Below are 20,129 nucleotides of genomic sequence, written 5' to 3' on the forward strand. Positions count from 1 at the left end.
AGGGGCTTGTTCGGGGTATCTTCACCTCGACTGGAAACACCAAGAGTTGTCCCACAACTTTCTGAACCTATTAAAAGAATTTATTATTAAATTCCTTCGGATATGGTAGAGAAACTTCTAGTTAATCCTTATGCAGGAGATGGAACAAAACATCCCCATATGCACCTAATCTATGTGGATGAAGTTTGTGGATTATTTAAGCTTGTAGGTTTATCCGGAGATGAAGTCAAGAAGAAGGTTTTCCCTTTATATTTGGGGGGGAAGCATTGACATGGTATAGGCTATGTGATGATACAGGACCTTGGAAACTGGAATCAATTGCAATTGGAGTTTCACCAAAAAAATTATCCTATGCATCTTGTTCATCGTGATCGGAATTTTATCTATAATTCTTGACCTCGTGAAGGAGAAAGTATCGTTCTAGCTTGGAGGAGGCTGAAGTCAATGTTATATTCATGCCCCAATCATGAGTTCTTGAGAGAAATTATTGTTCATAATTTTGATGCTCGGCTTTCTCGTAATGATCAAACCATGTTCGATACTTCTTGCTCTCGTTCTTTTATGAAGAAGACTACTGAATTCAGGTGGGATCTTTTAGAAATAATTAAACACAACTCTGAAGGTTGGGATCTTGATGAAGGTAAAGAGTCAGGTGTAAAACCTAAGTTTGATTGTGTTAAATCTTTTATGAATACCGATGCTTTCAATGATTTTAGCACTAAGTATGGACTTGACTCTAAGATAGTAGCCTCATTTTGTGAAACCTTTGCTTCTCATGTTGATATCCATAAAGAGAAATGGTTTGAATATCATACACCTATTAAAGAAAAAATTTAAGAAACAATTAAAGTTAAAGCTTAAATTATTATTTACAATGTTGAACCAGTTGTGCCTACTGCTTACATTGGGAAACCACCTTTCCCTGTTAGGATAAAGGAACATGCTAAAGTTTCAACTTTGATTAATAAAATTTATGTTATAACAACCAAAACATGTGAGAAAATCAAGGTAGAATCTAGTACCGCTATGGTTAAAGATCTCTTAGTATACAATATTGATGGGCATGTTATTTATTTCTGTAATGAAGCTGCTAGAATTGTCAAACCTGATACTAAAGACAAGAATAGACCTATTGTTGGCATGCCTAGCGTTTCAGTCAAAATAGGAGATCATTGCTATGATGGTTTATGTGATATTGGTGCTAGTGTTAGTGCTATCCCTTTTACCTTATATCAAGAAATTATGCATGAGATAGTACCCACTGAGATAGAATACGTAGATGTTACTATTAAACTTGCTAATAGACACCATCACACCACTTGGGATTGTTAGAGATATTGAAGTCTTGTGTGGAAAAGTAAAATACCCTACTTATTTTATAGTACTTAGCTCACCACAAGATAATTTTTGTCCTATAATATTTGGTAGACCGTTCTTGAACACTATCAATGCTCAAATAGATTGCAAAAAGGAAACTGTCAGTGTTAAATTTGGTGATACGTCTCATGTGTTTCATTTCTCCAAGTTTAGTAAACAACCCCATGACAAAGAATTGCCTAGTAAAGATGAAGTAATTGGTCTTGCTTCCATTGCCATTCCTCATACGAACCCATTAGAACAATATTTGCTAGACCATGAAAATGACATGCATATGCATGAAAGTAATGGAATAGATAATATGTTCTTTGAGCGAATACCCATCCTTAAACACAACTTGCATGTTGAAACTCTAGGAGGTCCTCCTCCACCCAAGCATGATCCTATGTTTGAATTAAAGAAATTACCTCACACTTTGAAATATGCTTATCTTGATGAAAATAAGATATATCATGTTATTATGAGTGCTAACCTTATAGAGCATGAAGAAGAAAGATTACTGAAAACTTTAAGGAAGCACCGAGCTGCTATTGGGTATACTCTTGATGATCTTAAGGGCATTAATCCCACTCAGTGTCAGCACAAGATTAATATGAAACCAGATACTAAACCCGTTGTTGATCACCAACAAAAACTTAATCCCAAAATGAAAGAAGTGGTGAGAAATGAAATATTAAAGCTGCTGGAAGCTGGTATAATTTGTCCCATGGCTGACAGTAGATGGGTAAGTCCCATTTATTGTGTCCCCAAGAAAGGAGGTATTACTATTGTTCCTAATGATAAAAATGAACACATTCCACAAAGAATTGTGACTCGCTATAGAATGGCAATTGATTTTAGAAAATTAAATAAAGTTACTAGGAAAGATCATTATCCTTTACCGTTCACATACCAAATGCTAGAAAGATTATCGAGGCACACACATTTTTGCTTTCTAGATGGTTATTCTGGTTTCTATCAAATAACCGTGTCACAACCTGATCAAGAGAAAACCACCTTTACTTGTCCTTTTGGAACCTATGCTTATAGACGTATGCCTTTTGGATTATGCAATGCACCTAATACCTTTCAAAGATGTATGACTGCTATATTCTCTATTTTTTGTGAAAAGATTGTTGAGGTCTTCATGGATGATTTTTCCATTTATGGAACTTCTTTTGATGATTGCTTAAGCAACCTTGATCGAGTTTTGTAGAGATGTGAGCAAACTAACCTTGTCTTGAATTGGGAGAAGTGCCACTTTATGGTGAATGAAGGTATTGTCTTGGGTCATAAAATTTCTGAACGGGGTATTGAGGTGGATAAGGGTAAAGTTGATGCAATTGAGAAGATGCCATGCCCAAAGATATTAAAGGTATTCATAGTTACCTTGGTCATGCTAGTTTCTATAGGAGGTTTATTAAAGACTCCTCTAAAATTTCTAGGCCTCTTACTAATTTATTACAAAAGGACGTTCCTTTCGTTTTTGATGATGATTGTGTAGAAGCCTTTGAAACACTTAAGAAAACCTTAACTTCTGCACCTATTGTTCAACCACCTGATTGGAACTTGCCTTTTGAAATTATGTGTGATGCTAGTGATTATGTTGTTCTTGTTGTTCTAGGACAAAGAGCTGATAAGAAATTAAATGTCATTCATTATGCTAGTAAAACTCTAGACAGTAACCAGAGAAATTATGCTAGCACTGGAAAAGAATTCTTAGCAGTTGTATTTGCTTGTGATAAATTCTGATCTTACATTGTTGACTCTAAAGTAATTGTTCACACTGATCATGCTTTGAAAGGACGTGGATGTCGCCTAGAGGGGGGTGAATAGGCGATTTAAAATAATTACGGTTTAGGCTTGAACAAATGTGGAATAAAACTAACATTTAATTTGTCAAGCACAAAACCTAAAACAACTAGGCTCACCTATGTGCACCAACAACTTATGCTAAGCAAGATAAACAACTAAGTGATAGCAAGATATATGACAATAAAGAATATGGCTATCGCAAAGTGAAGTGCATAAGTAAAGGGTTGGGGTAAGAGATAACCGAGGCACGCGAAGACGATGATGTATCCCGAAGTTCACACCCTTGCGGATGCTAATCTTCATTGGAGCGGTGTGGAGGCACAATGCTCCCCCAAGATGCCACTAAGGCCACCGTAATCTCCTCACTCCTTCGCACAATGCAAGATGTCGTGATTCCACTAAGGGACCCTTGAGGGCGGTCACCGAGCCCGTACAAATGGCAACCCTTGGGGGCAGTCACTGGTACCCGTACAAATTTCTCGGGGCAATCTCCACAACCTAATTGGAGACCCCGACGCTTGCCCAGAGCTTTACACCACAATGATTGAGCTCCGAGGCAGCACCACCAAGCTTCTAGGACGCCAAAGCATCCACGAAGAACAATCTCTAGGGTACTAAGTACCAAAAGGTAATAAGCTTCTCAAACTTCACTTCCACGTATCACCGTGGATAACTCAAACCGATGCAACTAATGCAATGGAAAGAACACATGAAGTGGCCAAGTCCCTCACACTCAAATCCATCCACAACAACAAAAGCTATGGAGAAATATGAGAGGAAGAACAAGGAACTCATAAAGAACTCCAAGATCCAGATCCAAGGGGTTGCCCTCACATAGAGGAGAAAGTGATTGGTGGAGTTGTGGATCTAGATCTCCTCTCTCTTTTCCCTGAAGAACTAGCAAGAAACATTGGAGGGATTGAGAGTTAGCAAGCTCTAAGAAGGTCAACAATGGGGGAAGAACACGAGCTTAACAGATAGATTAGTCCAAGGGGGAAGAAGACCCCCTTTATATAGTGGGGGAAGAGATCAGACCGTTACCCCCACTTACAGCCCACGCACAGCGGTACTACCGCTGTCGAGGAGCGGTACTACCGCTGCTCCTAGCGGTACTACCGCTGGCGAGGAGCGGTACTACCGCTGCCCCTAGCGGTACTAACGCTCGCGAGGAGCGGTACTACCGCTAGTTAGGCACACCAACCACGGTAGTAAAAACTTACTACCGGGCCTACCACCGCTTGGAAAAGTATTCGCAAAAAGTATGACGAAGTACAACCGCTCAGAGAGAGGTACTACTGTCCCAAAGCGGTACTACCGCCCACCCGGAGCGGTACTACCGCTTGGCACAAGCGGTACTATCGTTCGCCACTGAAATAACCATAACTTTCGTATACGAGCTCTGAATCGAGGAAAACCAAGCTTGTTGAATTCACTTGAGAGCCCCCTTGATAGTACGGCAATCTATCCTAAAACTGAAAATCTATCAAGGGCAAACCTATACCTTGCACCTCGTCCTCTTGAGCTAGATGACGATGATCTTGGCTTCCTCAAGATGGACCACCTTCTTGATTGCATTGGCTTGATGAAGACTAGTTGATTGCTCCCCAATACACAACATGGGTGAGCCGCTCTTCAGCATATCTTCACAAGTCCATTAACACCAAATGGACGGCAAGCTTCAAGCATGATATCTTCGTGTTGATCCACTTGAACTTGCACACCGCAATCTTGATGACGATCACCACTTGACGTCATCCTTCATGGGTTGTATGAGATCTTCCTCTAGACGCAAGCCCATTGAAACACACCTAACCCCACATAGAACTCTCACGAAGACCATGGGTTAGTACACAAACACGTAATGGAAAATGCTTACCATACCATGCGATCACTTGATCCCTCTCGGTACATCTTGTACGCTTTGTGTGTTGATCATCTTGATTTACTCTTTGTCTGACGATCTTGATCAAACTTGTGTCTCTATGACCATTCTTTGGATAATACCTTGAATACCACCTTGGTCATCATATAAACTCCTTGAACCCAATATATGGACTTCAAGAAGTGTCTATGGACAAATCCTATAAATATAACTTAAGGCAACCATTAGTCGATAGGAATTGTCATCAATTACCAAAACCACATATGGAGAGATATGCTCTAACATGCTTCTATTAAATATCTTATGGAAAAGAAATATGTTAAGCCTAGACTTATGAGGTGGGTTCTCTTGCTACAAGAATTTGATTTGCATATCATTGATAGGAAAGGAGCTGAGAACCCTGTAGCTCATAACTTGTCTAGGTTATAAAATGTCCTTGATGACCCACTACCTATTGATGATAGCTTTCCTCATGAACAACTAGTTTTGGTCAATGTTTCTCATAACACAACGTGGGTTGCTAATTATGCTAATTACATTGTTCCTAAATACATACCGCCTAGTTTAACCTGTCAACAAAAGAAAAAAATCTTTGATTTAAGACATTACTTTTGGGATGACCCACATCCTGAGCATGAATAGGGACAAATCCTTCGGAAGTGTCACTTTGAGGCCTATGGAGGACACCATGCGGGAGATAGAACTGCACACAAGGTATTACAGTCTGGATTTTATTGGCCTACTGTTTTCAAAGATGCTCGTAAGTTTGTCCTCTCTTGGGATGAATGTCAAAGAATTGGTAATATTAGTAGACATTAGGAAATGCCTATGAATTACTCACTTGTCATTGAACCATTTGATGTTTGGGGATTTGATTATATGGGACCTTTTCCTTCCTCCAATGGGTATACACATATTTTGGTTGTTGTTTATGTCACTAAATGGGTAGAAGCTATTCCAACCAATAGTGCTCATCATAACACCTCTATTAAGATGCTTAAGGAAGTTATTTTCCCATGTTTTGGAGTCCCTAGATACTTAATGACTTAAGGTGGTTCGCATTTTATTCATGGTGCTTACCATAAGCTCCTTTCTAGAAATGATGTTAACCATAGAATTCAATCTCCCTATTATCCTCAGTATAGTGGTCAAGTAGAATTAACCACTAGAGAAATAAAATTAATATTGCAAAAGATTGTCAATAGGTCCCGAAAGAGTTGGTCTAAGAAATTAGATTATGCATTTTGGGCCTATAGAACAGCTTATAAAAATCCTATGGGTATGTCTCCTTGTAAAATGGTTTATGGGAAAGCATGTCATTTACCTCATGAGTTAGAGCATAAAGCTTATTGGGCAATTAAATAACTCAACTATTATTTCAAACTTGCCGGTGAAAAGAGGCTATTTGATATTAGCTCATTAGATGAATGGATAACCCAAGCTTATGAAAATGCCAAACGATTCAAAGAAAAAGTTAAAAGATGGCATGACAAAATAATCCAAAAGCGAGAATTCAAAGTTGGTGAATATGTTCTACTGTAAAATTCTCATCTTAGATTCTTCGGAGGAAAACTTCTATCCAAATGGGAAGGACCATATATCATTGAAGAAGTTTATCGGTCCGGAGCTATTAAGATCAATAATCCCGAAGGCACTACCCCGAAGGTGGTCAATGGACAAAGAATAAAGCACTACATCTTAGGTACACCAATTAATATTGAAACAAATATTATCCAAACCATGACATCGGAGGAGCACATTAGGGAGACCTTCCATAACACTCCAGAACCCTTAAAAGGAAGAGGTATGCGATACGGTAAGTAAAAGGGCTCATAAAAATCCGCAAAAATATTTTATCACAGTTTTGGAATTTTATAAAATTTAGGAAACTGAGAAACACACGGGAAGGCAACCCAGGTGTCCGCTAGACACTAGGGCGCGTCAGCCCCCCCCCCCTAACGCAGCGTGATGTCTAGTGGGCCCCTCGGGTACCTTCATGGCTCCGTTTTCTTGTGTAACATGTATTCCCTTGTATAAAAATTCTCTATATATATCTGTCGATGATTTGACCCCAGTACGACGGAGAAATCCTTTGTTCTTGTTTCATATTGTTTTTTTGTCAGAACTATCAAGCCGAGCATCATGTCTTCTCCCTCCTCCAACCACGTAGAAGAAGATGCTTGACTGATGAAGATGGAATAGAAGGAAGAGGAGCCATTAGGAGCTACCAAGGAGAACAAGGGCAAGGAAGTCAAGGGGATCAAACTCCAGAAGAATGGCATGCCATGCCACCAAAATAAGAGGAACAAGAATATTACCTCTAACCCTACTATGAGCATCTCACCCGTCTTGAAATTGAAGCCTTTAGAGCCTTCAAAATGGTTTGTGTTCGAAATAAATATCTTACTCGTGAAAATATTTTGTTGAATGACAAGTCATCAATCTCTGAAGTTTTATTGAACATCTAGAGAACCTCTTGAGACTGCACTGTGATGCTACCTCATCATCTACACCACCACCTTCATCTCCACCACCAAAGAAGGAGACTGGAGTACACGGGTATGGTCACTCCCTCGGCTTGTGCAAATCTTGGGGGAGGCGCCCCCGTATCGTATCACCATCACCCTTCTTTATCTTTATCCATCCTAGTTTGATCCTTAGCTATTCTGAAATCTAGTCAAATAAAAGTTTAGTTCAGTCTTTTTTCTTTTGAGTGCTAGTTTCGTGATCTATCTATCTATCTAAGTAATCGAGTGAGAGTTATATAATAAAGTTTAGTTTGAGCTTTGCTTCTTTACTTTCTTGGTACAATCCAAATAAGGAAAATAATGAGAAAGATCATATGCCAATCTTATAGTAAGTAGTGACATCACATAAGGAAAAGTATAAGTGGTAAAATTTGTTGAAGATTGACAAACATAGCATTGGTAGGTGATGCAACACTTGAAAGAATTAATAAGGGAAGAGAAGATTTACATGCAAATACACTATCCTTGACATCTTTTATGATTGTGAGCCTCCAATAATTATAATATGCCAAAACTGTTGACTTGGATAAGGAAGACAATGTAATGATTCATGCTTGTTCACATTCACATAGAAGTTATATTGTTATAGATCCTCTAACATATGGTGCTTTCCCAATACCTTTGCTAGCCAAAAACTCCGCACTAAGTAGAGATACTACTTGTGCATCCAAAATCTTAAACCCAAACCCATGTTTCAAGAGTCCACCATGTTGGAAATATGCCCTAGAGGCAATAATAAGGTGGTTATTATTATATTTACTTGTTCATGATAATCATTTATTATCCATGCTAGAATTGTATTAATTGGAAACAAAATACATGCGTGGATACATAGAGAACACACTCTCCCTAGTGAGCCTCTAAAGGACTAGCTCGTTGATCAAAGATGGTCAAGGTTTCTTGGCCATAGAAATGAGTTGTCATTTGATGACGGGATCACATCATTAGGAGAATGATGTGATGGACAAGACCCAAACCATAAACGTAGCATATGATCGTGTTAGTTTATTGTTATTGTTCTCTGCATATCAAGTATTAGTTCCTATGACCATGAGATCATACAACTCCCTTGAGGGTGTCTGTTGGGTTGGCATGGATCGAGACTAGGATTTGTCACTCCGTATGACGGAGAGGTATCTCTAGGGCTCACTCGGTAATACAACATCAAGAAGCTTCCAAGCAATGTGACTAAGGAGTTATTTACGGGATCTTGTATTACGTAACGAGTAAAGTCACTTGCTGGTAACGAGATTGAACTAGGTATGCAGATATCGACGATTGAATCTCGGGAAAGTAACATAGCGATGGACAAAGGGAACAATATACGGGATTGATTGAATCCTCGACATCGTGGTTCGACTGATAAAGATCTTCGTAGAATATGTAGAATCCAATATGGACATTGATACATCTCAGTCGTATCTACTTTTTGAACTATTTTGCCCTTGTTTTGGACTCTAATTTGCATGATTTGAATGGAACTAACCCGAACTAACGCTGTTTTCAACATAATTGCCATGGTGTTGTTTTTGCGCAGAAATAAAAGTTCTCGGAATGACCTGAAAATTTACGGAGAATTTTTGTGGAATATATAAAAATACTGGCGCAAGAATCAACCGGAGGGGTGGAGCTGTGAGCCCACAAGCCCACCAGACGCGCCCCCCTGGTCGCGCCTAGCAGGCTTGTGGGGCCCACAAAACTCCACCGCCTCCAATATCAGCTCTATTTAGTCCGTCTCGCACGGAAAAAAATCAAGCAGAAGAGTTCATCGCATTTTACGATACGGAGGCGCCGCCACCTCCTGTTCTTCATCTGGAGGGCACATCTGGAGTCCGTTTTGGGCTCCGGAAAGGGGAGATCATCGCCATCATCATCACCAACCTTCCTTCATCGCCAATTCCATGATGCTCTTCACCGTTCGTGAGTAATCTCATCGTAGGCTTGCTGGACGGTGATGGGTTGGATGAGATCTATCATGTAATCGAGTTAGTTTTGACGGGGATTGATCCCTAGTATCCACTATGTTCTGAGATTGATATTGCTACTACTTTGCCATGCTTAATGCTTGTCACTAGGGCCCGAGTGCCATGATTTCAGATCTGAACCTATTATGTTGTCGCCAATATATGTGTGTTCTTGATCCTATCTTGCAAGTTGTAGTCACCTACTATGTGTTATGACCCAGCAACCCCGGAGTGACAATAGCCGGAACCACTCCCGGAGATGACCATAGTATGAGGAGTTCATGTATTCACCAAGTGTTAATGCGTTGGACTGGTTCTTTATTAAAAGGAGAACCTTAATATCCCGTAGTTTCCATTAGGACCCCGCTGCCACGGGAGGGGTGGACAATAGATGTCATGCAAGTTCTTTTCCCTAAGCACGTATGACTACATACGGAATACATGCCTACATTAGATTGACGAACTGGAGCTACTTACTTATCTCTCAGTGTTATAATTTTTGCATAATGAATAACATCCGCATAATCATCCATCACCGATCTAATGCCTACGAGTCTTTTACTACTGGTCCTTGCTACATTACTTTGCCGCTACTGCTGTCACTGCTGCTACTGTTACGCTGTTGCTACTACTGCTATCATACTACCTTGCTACTGATACTTTGCTGCAGATACTAAATCTTTCACGTGTGGTTGAATTGACAATTCAGCTGCTAATACTTGAGAATATTCTTTGGCTTCCCCTTGAGTCGAATCAAAAAAATTGGGTTGAATACTCTATCCTCGAAAACTGTTGCGAACCCCTATAGTTGTGGGTTATCAATACTATTTTCTAGCGCCGTTGCCGGGGAGGCCAAGTCAAGAATATTCTCCCACCAACATGTTATTTTCTGGCGCCGTTGCTGGGGAAGCACAACTATATTCTCTGAGTCACTTGGGATTTACGTCTGCTGGTCACTATGAAGAATCTGAGAGATCCAAGAACTAAAGGCTTGCCCTCAACTACGAGGACAGGTAAGGAACTACCATTTAGCTCTGCACTTGATTCACCTTCAGTTATGAGTAAGTTTGCGACACCACCTCGTGCTAGAAATCTTGAGATGTCACCTGTGCTTGATGATGCTACTTCTGTTGCCCATGATGCTTATGATGATGCTATGCTTGATACTGCTTTGCCTGATGATGCTATGCTTGATACTGCTTTGCCACTTGGTGCATTCCTTGATGCACGAATTGCTAGAGTTGTTGCTAGATGTGATTATACTTCTGAAACTGCTGATACTATTGAAGTAGAACCTGCTATTTTGCCAGCTAGAACTAGCTCTCCTAGATATGAATTGCCTGATATGCCTGAGCGTTATGTTATGGAGGGAGAGATAGCTGAGGATTTTCTTGCATGTAAGGATAGCTATGATGTTGAGAATTTACTGCGCAAGTGGAAAGAAAAATCTCTGAACGATAGGATGAAATACGACCCGAAGTTTGCTACTTCGCCTATCTTTGTGACCGATAAGGATTATGAATTCTCTGTCGACCCTGAGTTAATCACTTTGGTCGAATCTGATCCTTTTCACGGTTATGAGTCTGAAACGGTTGTAGCCCATCTTACCAAACTACACGATATAGCCACCCTATTCACTAGTGAGGAAAAGATCCGCCACTACTATATCCTCAAGTTGTTTCCTTTCTCGCTAAAGAATGATGCTAAGACCTGGTTCACTTCTCTTGCCCCTGGTTGTGTGCGTAGCCCCCAGGAAATGATCTACTACTTCTCTGAGAAATATTTCCCTGCTCATAAGAAGCAAGCTGCCTTGCAGGAAATATAAAACTTTGCGCAAGTCGAACAAGAGAGTCTCCCACAAGCTTGGGGGAGGCTCATCCAGCTGCTGAATGCTTTGCCTGATCACCCTCTTGAGAAGAATGAAATACTTGATATCTTCTATAATGGACTTACCGATGCTTCTAGAGACCACCTAGATAGTTGTGATGGTTGTGTTTTTAGGGAACGAACCGTAGAACAAGCTGAGATCCTATTGAATAATATCTTGTGCAATGAGAATGCTTGGACTATTCCCGAACCACCTCATAAGCCAACTCCGAAGAAAAGAGGTATTCTATTCCTAAGTCCCGAAGATATGCAAGAAGCTAAGAAATCTATGAAAGAGAAAGGCATTAAATCTGAAGATGTCAAAAATCTACCACCTATCGAAGAGATCCATGGTCTTGATAACCCGATATAGGTAGTAGGAGTAAATTCTCTGCGTATATTCGATGAGAGTGGTATTCCTTTTGATAAACCTGCTAGCTTATGCCTGGATGAATTTGATAACTTTGTTGCCAAACAAAAAAGTTTCAATGATTATGTTAGCAGACAATTGGAACAGAATGCTCGTATGCTTAGTCATTTAAGTGCTTGTGTGGACAGAAACGTCAATGATCTTAAGCTCTTGAGTAAACATGCCTCTATGGTTACTACTCAAGTAGAACAAGTACTTAAAGCTCAGAATGACTTGCTCAATGAGCTGAATGACAATTCTGTCAGAGTCGTCACTAGAGGCGGTAGAATGACTGAGGAACCTTTGTATCCTGAGGGTCATCCGAAGAGAATTGAACAAGATTCTCAAGGAGTTAGCACTGATGCACCTAGTCATCCTAGGAAGAAGAATAAATATGATAGGGATTTGCATGCTAGCAACCCTGTTGCTGCTACACCTGAGAGTCCAAACGATGTCTCTGTCTCTGATGCTGAAACACAATGTGGTGATGAACATGAGCCTAATGATAATATCGATAGTGATGTTCATGATGATGCTCAACCTAGCAATGATAAGTATGTGGAGATTGAACCTGATGATCTTGATAACCCACAACCTAAGAACAAGAGATACGATAAGAAAGACTTTGCTGCTAGGAAGCATGGTAAAGAAAGGGAACCATGGGTTCAGAAACCCATGCCATTTCCTCCTAAACCATCCAAGAAAAAGGATGATGAGGATTTTGAGCGCTTTGTTGAAATGATTAGACCTGTCTTTCTGCAAATGTGTTTGACATATATGCTCAAAATGTCTACGTATGCTAAGTACATGAAGGATATTGTGACTAATAAGAGGAGGATACCTGAGGTTGAGATTTCCACCATGCTCGCTAATTATACCTTCAAGGGTGGAACTCCTAAGAAACTAGGTGATCCCGGTGTGCCCACTATACCTTGCTCCATTAAAGGCAACTACGTTAGAACTACTTTATGCGACCTTGGAGCCGGTGTTAATGTTATGCCTCTCTCTCTCTCTTTATCGTAGGCTTGAACTGGATAAGTTGACACCCACTGAAATCTCTCTGCAAATGGCCGACAAATCAACTGCTTTCCCTATCGGCATTTGCGAGGATGTGCCCGTTGTGGTTGAGAACGTCACTATCTTAACAGACTTTGTTATCCTGGATATTCCCGAGGATGATGCCATGGTGGTCATCCTTGGAAGACCCTTTTTAAACACTGCAGGGGCTGTTATAGATTGCAACAAAGGCAATGTCACTTTCCATGTCAACGGCAATGAGCATACGGTGCACTTTCCGAAGAAACAATACGAGTACATTGCATCAATGCTATCGAAAAAACTTCATCGATTCTTATTGGGAGCTTTGAATGCCCTATTCCTCATGTTGAGATGAAGTATGATTTGCTTGTTGGGGAGATCCACATCCCCATTGAGGTAACCTAGTGACTATTCGAAAATTCTCCATTCTCTTTTGCGATTCAAAAAAGTTTGTCAAGGAGACTTGATCAACTCTTTGACGGATTTCTTCCGATTACCATGAGATGGATGAATCGAGGAGTCACAAACCTCTGTTCCAAGATTTCACCTTCGGTTGCTTAGAAGAAAAATGATAGATTTAGTTTAGTTTTCCCTGTTTTCTGCTTTTAGCGTCCTCTGGAAAAGTACCCCGAAAATAAAAGTTCTCCGAACATCCTGAAAATCAAGTATGATTTTTTCTGGAATTTTTGAAACATACTGAGACAAAGAGCTAGTCTGGGGGCTGCACTAGTGGGCCACAAGCCCTCGAGGCGCGGGCACCCCCTGGCCGCGCCTACCTGGCTTGTGGGGCCCACGTGCACCCCCTCCACTCATTCTAGCTCCCATCTGCTTCTCCTACCTCCAGAAAAATTTGTTTCGCAGCTCAAACCTGTGTTCTTGCTCTTCTTGCTGGGATTTTCGATCTCCTTGCTCAAAGCACCATTCTCCGAACTGTTTTGGGGAAATTACTCCTTGGCAAATGACTCCTCCATTGGTCCAATTAGTTTTTGCTCTAGTGCCTTATATATCGCGTATTTTTGCTGCCTTGGTGACCCTGTTCTTGAGCTTTGCATGCTAATTTTAGCTGTTGCTATGAGTTTTGTTGAGCCTTGTTCACTTTTCCTTAGAGTCACTAAAAATTTCAGAAATTTTCAGAGATAGAAAAGGGAAAAGATGAGGAGGTTCTTAAGAGGCTCTTCAAGCCGTGACCCCAAGGATGATGGAAGTGAGAAGAAGCCCAAGTATCCGGTCCCTCGAGTTGCAGAAGTTCGAGCGTGCGAATGGCCAAGCGATGTGTTCTTACGCGCCGCCGGACTTTATGAGGACTTTTATCACTTGGTGGGGAACGCAGGCCTTACCGCCTTCGTTGAAGATAAGTGTCCGCAATACCTCCTCCTCACTAATATCTTCGTACAAAGCTTTAACTTCTATCCGAGGAAGAATCCTCCTAAGGTTGAGTTCAAATTATATGATATCCCTCAGCGCATGTCACTCTAGGATTTTTGCAATGTTTGCAAATTGCCTTTTGCTGGGGATATTCATGAACCTCGTCCACATGACTTGGAGGCTTTCATCGATACTATTGTTGTAGGATAGGAGAGAGGAGTGTCTTGTGCTAGAGCTGCTAGCATACATTTTCCCGTGCTTCGGTACTTCTCACTATTTGTGGGAAAATGTTTGATTGGCCGTCGGAAAGTTGGGTCCCTTAGCTCCCTAGATCTTGCGGTCTTGCGTGAAGCCCTTTATAATGACAAAACTTATAGCTTGGGTGCTATAGTAGCTCAAGGTTGAACACAAACCGTTCTAAAGGCGTTGTCTATGGAGGTATCTATGCTACCCGTCTTGCTAGAAATTTTGAGATACCTATTAGACTAGACGAGGAAGAAGATATTCTTCTTCCCGAGAGATATCTAGATTATGATAGCATGGTTCGCCATGACTTTCTTGATAGAGATATAACTAGAAGGATGATTTACAACCTGGTTTTTAGTCAGGGTACTCGTGAGACTATTACTTTGCCTGCTCCTTCTTTGTTCAATCTTCATGCAGGCAGGTACATTATTATGCCCTCGGACATCTACGCATATTGTGTTGGGGAACGTCGCAAGGGAAACAAAAAATTTCCTACGCGCACGAAGACCTATCATGGTGATGTCCATCTACGAGAGGGCATGAGTGATCTACATACCCTTGTAGATCGTACAGCAGAAGCGTTAGTGAACGCGGTTGATGTAGTGGAACGTCCTCACGTCCCTCGATCCGCCCCACGAACAATCCCGCGATCAGTCCCACGATCTAGTACCGAACGGACGGCACCTCCGCGTTCAGCACACGTACAGCTCGACGATGATCTCGGCCTTCTTGATCCAGCAAGAGAGACGGAGAGGTAGAAGAGTTCTCCGGCGGCGTGACGGCGCTCCGGAGGTTGGTGATGACCTTGTCTCAGCAGGGCTCCGCCCGAGCTCCGCAGAAACGCGATCTAGAGGAAAAACCGTGGAGGTATGTGGTCGGGCTGCCGTGGAAAAGTCGTCTCAAATTAGCCCTAAAACCTCCGTATATATAGGTGGGAGGGAGGGGACCTTGCCTTGGGGCTCAAGGAGCCCCAAGGGGGTCGGCCGAGCCAAGGGGGGAAGGCTCCCCCCCCAAACCGAGTTGGACTTGGTTTGGTGGGTGGGAGTCCTTCCTTCCCTTCCCACCTCCTCCTTTTTTTTTCTTTTTTTTTCTCTTTGATTTTCTTTCCTAGGCGCATAGGGCCCTTTTGGGCTGTCCCACCAGCCCACTAAGGGCTGGTGCGCCACCCTCAAGGCCTATGGGCTTCCCCGGGGTGGGTTGCCCCCCCGGTGAACTCCCGGAACCCATTCGTCATTCCCGGTACATTCCCGGTAACTCCGAAAACCTTCCGGTAATCAAATGAGGTCATCCTATATATCAATCTTCGTTTCCGGACCATTCTGGAAACCCTCGTGACGTCCGTAATCTCATCCGGGACTCCGAACAAAATTCGGTAACCAACCATATAACTCAAATACGCATAAAACAACGTCGAACCTTAAGTGTGCAGACCCTGCGGGTTCGAGAACTATGTAGACATGACCCGAGAGACTCCTCGATCAATATCCAATAGCGGGACCTAGATGCCCATATTGGATCCTACATATTCTACGAAGATCTTATCGTTTGAACCTCAGTGCCAAGGATTCATATAATCCCGTATGTCATTCCCTTTGTCCTTCGGTATGTTACTTGCCCGAGATTCGATCGTCAGTATCCGCATACCTATTTCAATCTCGTTCACCGGCAAGTCTCTTTACTCGTTCCGTAATACAAGATCCCGTAACTTACACTAAGTCACATTGCTTGCAAGGCTTATGTGTGATGTTGTATTACCGAGTGGGCCCCGTGATACCTCTCCGTCACACGGAGTGACAAATCCCAGTCTCGATCCATACTAACTCAACGAACACCTTCGGAGATACCTTTAGAGCATCTTTATAGTCACCCAGTTACGTTGCGACGTTTGATACACACAAAGCATTCCTCCGGTGTCCGTGAGTTATATGATCTCATGGTCATAGGAACAAATACTTGACACGCAGAAAACAGTAGCAACAAAATGACACAATCAACATGCTACGTCTATTGGTTTGGGTCTAGTCCATCACATGATTCTCCTAATGATGTGATCCCGTTATCAAGTGACAACACTTGCCTATGGCCAGGAAACCTTGACCATCTTTGATCGACGAGCTAGTCAACTAGAGGCTTACTAGGGACAGTGTTTTGTCTATGTATCCACACAAGTATTGTGTTTCCAATCAATACAATTATAGCATGGATAATAAACGATTATCATGAACTAAGAAATATAATAATAACTAATTTATTATTGCCTCTAGGGCATATTTCCAACAGCCTCCCACTTGCACTAGAGTCAATAATCTAGTTCACATCACCATGTGATTCCAACGAATCCAACACCCATATAGTTATGGGGTCTGATCACGTCTTGCTCGTGAGAGAGGTTTTAGTCAACGGTTCTGAAACTTTCAGATTCGTGCGTTCTTTACAAATATTAATGTCATCTTATAGATGCTACTACTACGTGCTATTCGGAAATGCTCCAAATATCTACTCTACTATACGAATCTGTTTCACTACTCATAGTTATTCGGATTAGTGTCAAAGCTTGCATCGACGTAACCCTTTACGACGAACTCTTTAACCACCTCCATAATCGAGAAAAATTCCTTAGTCCATTAGTTACTAAGGATAAATTTTGACCGTTGCTAGTGATTCAATCATGGATCACTCTCTGTACCTCTCAACATACTTTGAGTCAAGGCACACATCAGGTGCGGTACACAGCATGGCATACTTTAGATTCTACGGCTAAGGCATAGAAGACGACCTTCGTCTATTCTCTTTATTCTGCCGGGGTCGGGTTTTGAGTCTTACTCAAATTCACACCTCACAACGCAACCAAGAACTCCTTCTTTGCTGATCTATTTTGAACTCCTTCAAAAACTTGTCAAGGCATGCATCTTGTTGAAACTTCCATTAAGCGCTTTCGATCTATCTCCATAGATCTTTGATGTTCAACGTTCAAGTAGCTCAATCCAGGTATTCCTTTAAAAACTCCTTTCAAACAACCTTGTATGTTTTACAGAAATTCTACATTACTTCTGATCCACAATATGTCAACCACATATACTTATCAGAAATTCTATAGTGCTCCCACTCACTTCTTTGGAAATACAAGTTTCTCATAAACCTTGTACAAACCCCAAATCTTTGATCATCTCATCAAAGTGTATATTCCAACTCCGAGATGCTTGCACTAGTCCATTGAAGGATCACTGGAGCTTGCATACTTGCTAGTATCTTTAGGATCGACAAAACCTTCTGGTTGTATCACATACAATGTTTGCTCAAGGAAACCGTCGAGAAAACAATGTTTTGACATCCTACGTGCAATATTTCATAAATAATGCATCAACAACTAACATAATTCTAACAGACCTTTAGCATCGCTACGAGTGAGAAAGTCTCATCATAGTCAACTGTTTGATATTGTCGAAAACATCTTTGCGACAAGTCGAGCTTTTTCTTAATAGTGACTTATCACCATCATCGTCTGTCTTCTTTTAAAGATCCATCTTTACTCAATAGTCTTATGACCATCAAGTAGTTCTTTCAAAGTCTACACTTTGTTTTCATACATGGATCCTCTCTCGGATTTCATGGCTTCCAGCCATTTGTCAGAATCTGGGCCCACCATCGCTTTCTCCATAACTCGTAGGTTCACTGTTGCTCAACAACATGACCTCCAAGATAGGGTTACCGTACCACTCTGTAGTAGTATGCGACCTTGTCAACCTACGAGGCTTGTAGTAACTTGATCCGATGCTTGATGATCACCATCATCAGCTTCCACTTCAATTGGTGTAGGCGCCACAGGAACAACTTCCTGCGCCCTGCTACACACTGGTTGAAGTGATGGTTCAATAACCTCATCAAGTTCTACTACCCTCCCACTCAATTCTTTCGAGAGAAACCTTTCCTCGAGAAAGGATCCGTTTCTAGAAACAAACACTTTGCTTTCGGATCTGAGATAGGAGATGTACCCAACTGTTTTGGATATCCTATGAAGATGCATTTATCCGCTTTGGGTTCGAGCTTATCAGACTGAAACTTTTTCACATAAGTGTCGAAGCCCCAAACTTTCAAGAAACGACAGTTTAGATTTCTCTAAACCTCAGTCTATACTGTGTCATCTCAACGGAAATACGCGGTGCCCTATTTAAAGTGAGTGCGGTTGTCTCTAATGCATAACCCATAAACGATAGTGGTAATTCGATAAGAGACATCAAAGTATGCACCATACCAAATAGTGCGTGGCTATGACGTTCAGACACATCATCACACTATGATGTTCCAGGTGGCATGAACTGCGAAACAATTTCCACATTGTCTTAACTGCGTACCAAAACTCGTAACTCAGATATTCATTTCCATGATCATATCGTAGACAGTTTATCCTCTTGTTACGACGAACTTCACTCTGAAACGGAATTGAACTTTTCAACATTTCAGACTTGTGATTCATTAAGTAAATACTCCTGTATCTACTCAAATCGTTAGTGAAGTAAGAACATAATGATATCCACTACGTGCCTCAGCACCCATTGGACTGCATACATCAAAATGTATCACTTCCAACAAGTTACTATCTTATTTCATCTCAATGAAAACAAGGCCTTGCTCATGTGGTATGATTTGCATGTCACTAGTGATTCGAAATCAAGTGAGTACAAAGATCCATCAGCATGGAGCCTCTTCATGCAATTTATACTAACATGACTCAAGCGGCAGTGCCACAAGTAAGTGGTACTATCATCATTAACTCGTATCTTTTGGCACAAATATCATGAACATGTGTAACACTACGATCGAGATTCAATAAACCATTGAAGGTGAATATTCAAGAAAATAGAGTAACCATTATTCTCCTTAAATGAATATCGTATTGCAATAAACACGATCCAATCATGTTCATGCTTAACGCAAGCACCAAATAACAATTATTTAGGTTTAACACCAATCCCGGTGGTAGAGGGAGCGTGCGACGTTTGATCATATCAACCTTGGAAACACTTCCGACACGTATCGTCACCTCGCCTTTAGCTAGTCTCAGTTTATGCCGTAGCTTTCATTTCGTGTTACTAATCACTTAGCAACCGAACCGGTATCCAATACCCTCATGCTACTAGGAGTACTAGTAAAGTACACATCAACATCATGTATATCAAATACACTTCTTTCGACTTTTGCCAGCCTTCTTATCTACCAAGTATCTAGAGTTGCTCCGCCTCAGTGACTGTTCCCCTCATTACAGAAGCACTTAGTCTCGGGTTCGGATTTAATCTTGGGTCTCTTCATTAGTGCAGCAACTTTTTTGCCGTTTCACGAAGTATCCCTTCTAGCCCTTGCCTTTCTTGAAACTTAGTGGTTTTACAAACCATCAACTATTGACGCTCCTTCTTGATTTCTACTTTCGCAGTGTCAAACATCGAGAATCACTCAAGGATTATTGTATCTATCCTTGATATGTTATAGTTCATCACGAAGCTCTCACAGCTTGGTGGCAGTGACTTTGGAGAACCATCACTATCTCATCTGGAAGATTAACTCCCACTTGATTCAAGTGATTGTCGTACTCAGACAATCTGAGCACATGCTCAACGATTGAGCTTTTCTCCTTTACTTTGTGGACAAAGAATCTTGTTGGAGGT

Source organism: Hordeum vulgare, chromosome 2H (assembly GCF_904849725.1).
Source record: "Hordeum vulgare subsp. vulgare chromosome 2H, MorexV3_pseudomolecules_assembly, whole genome shotgun sequence".
In the NCBI taxonomy this organism is placed as follows: domain Eukaryota; kingdom Viridiplantae; phylum Streptophyta; class Magnoliopsida; order Poales; family Poaceae; genus Hordeum; species Hordeum vulgare.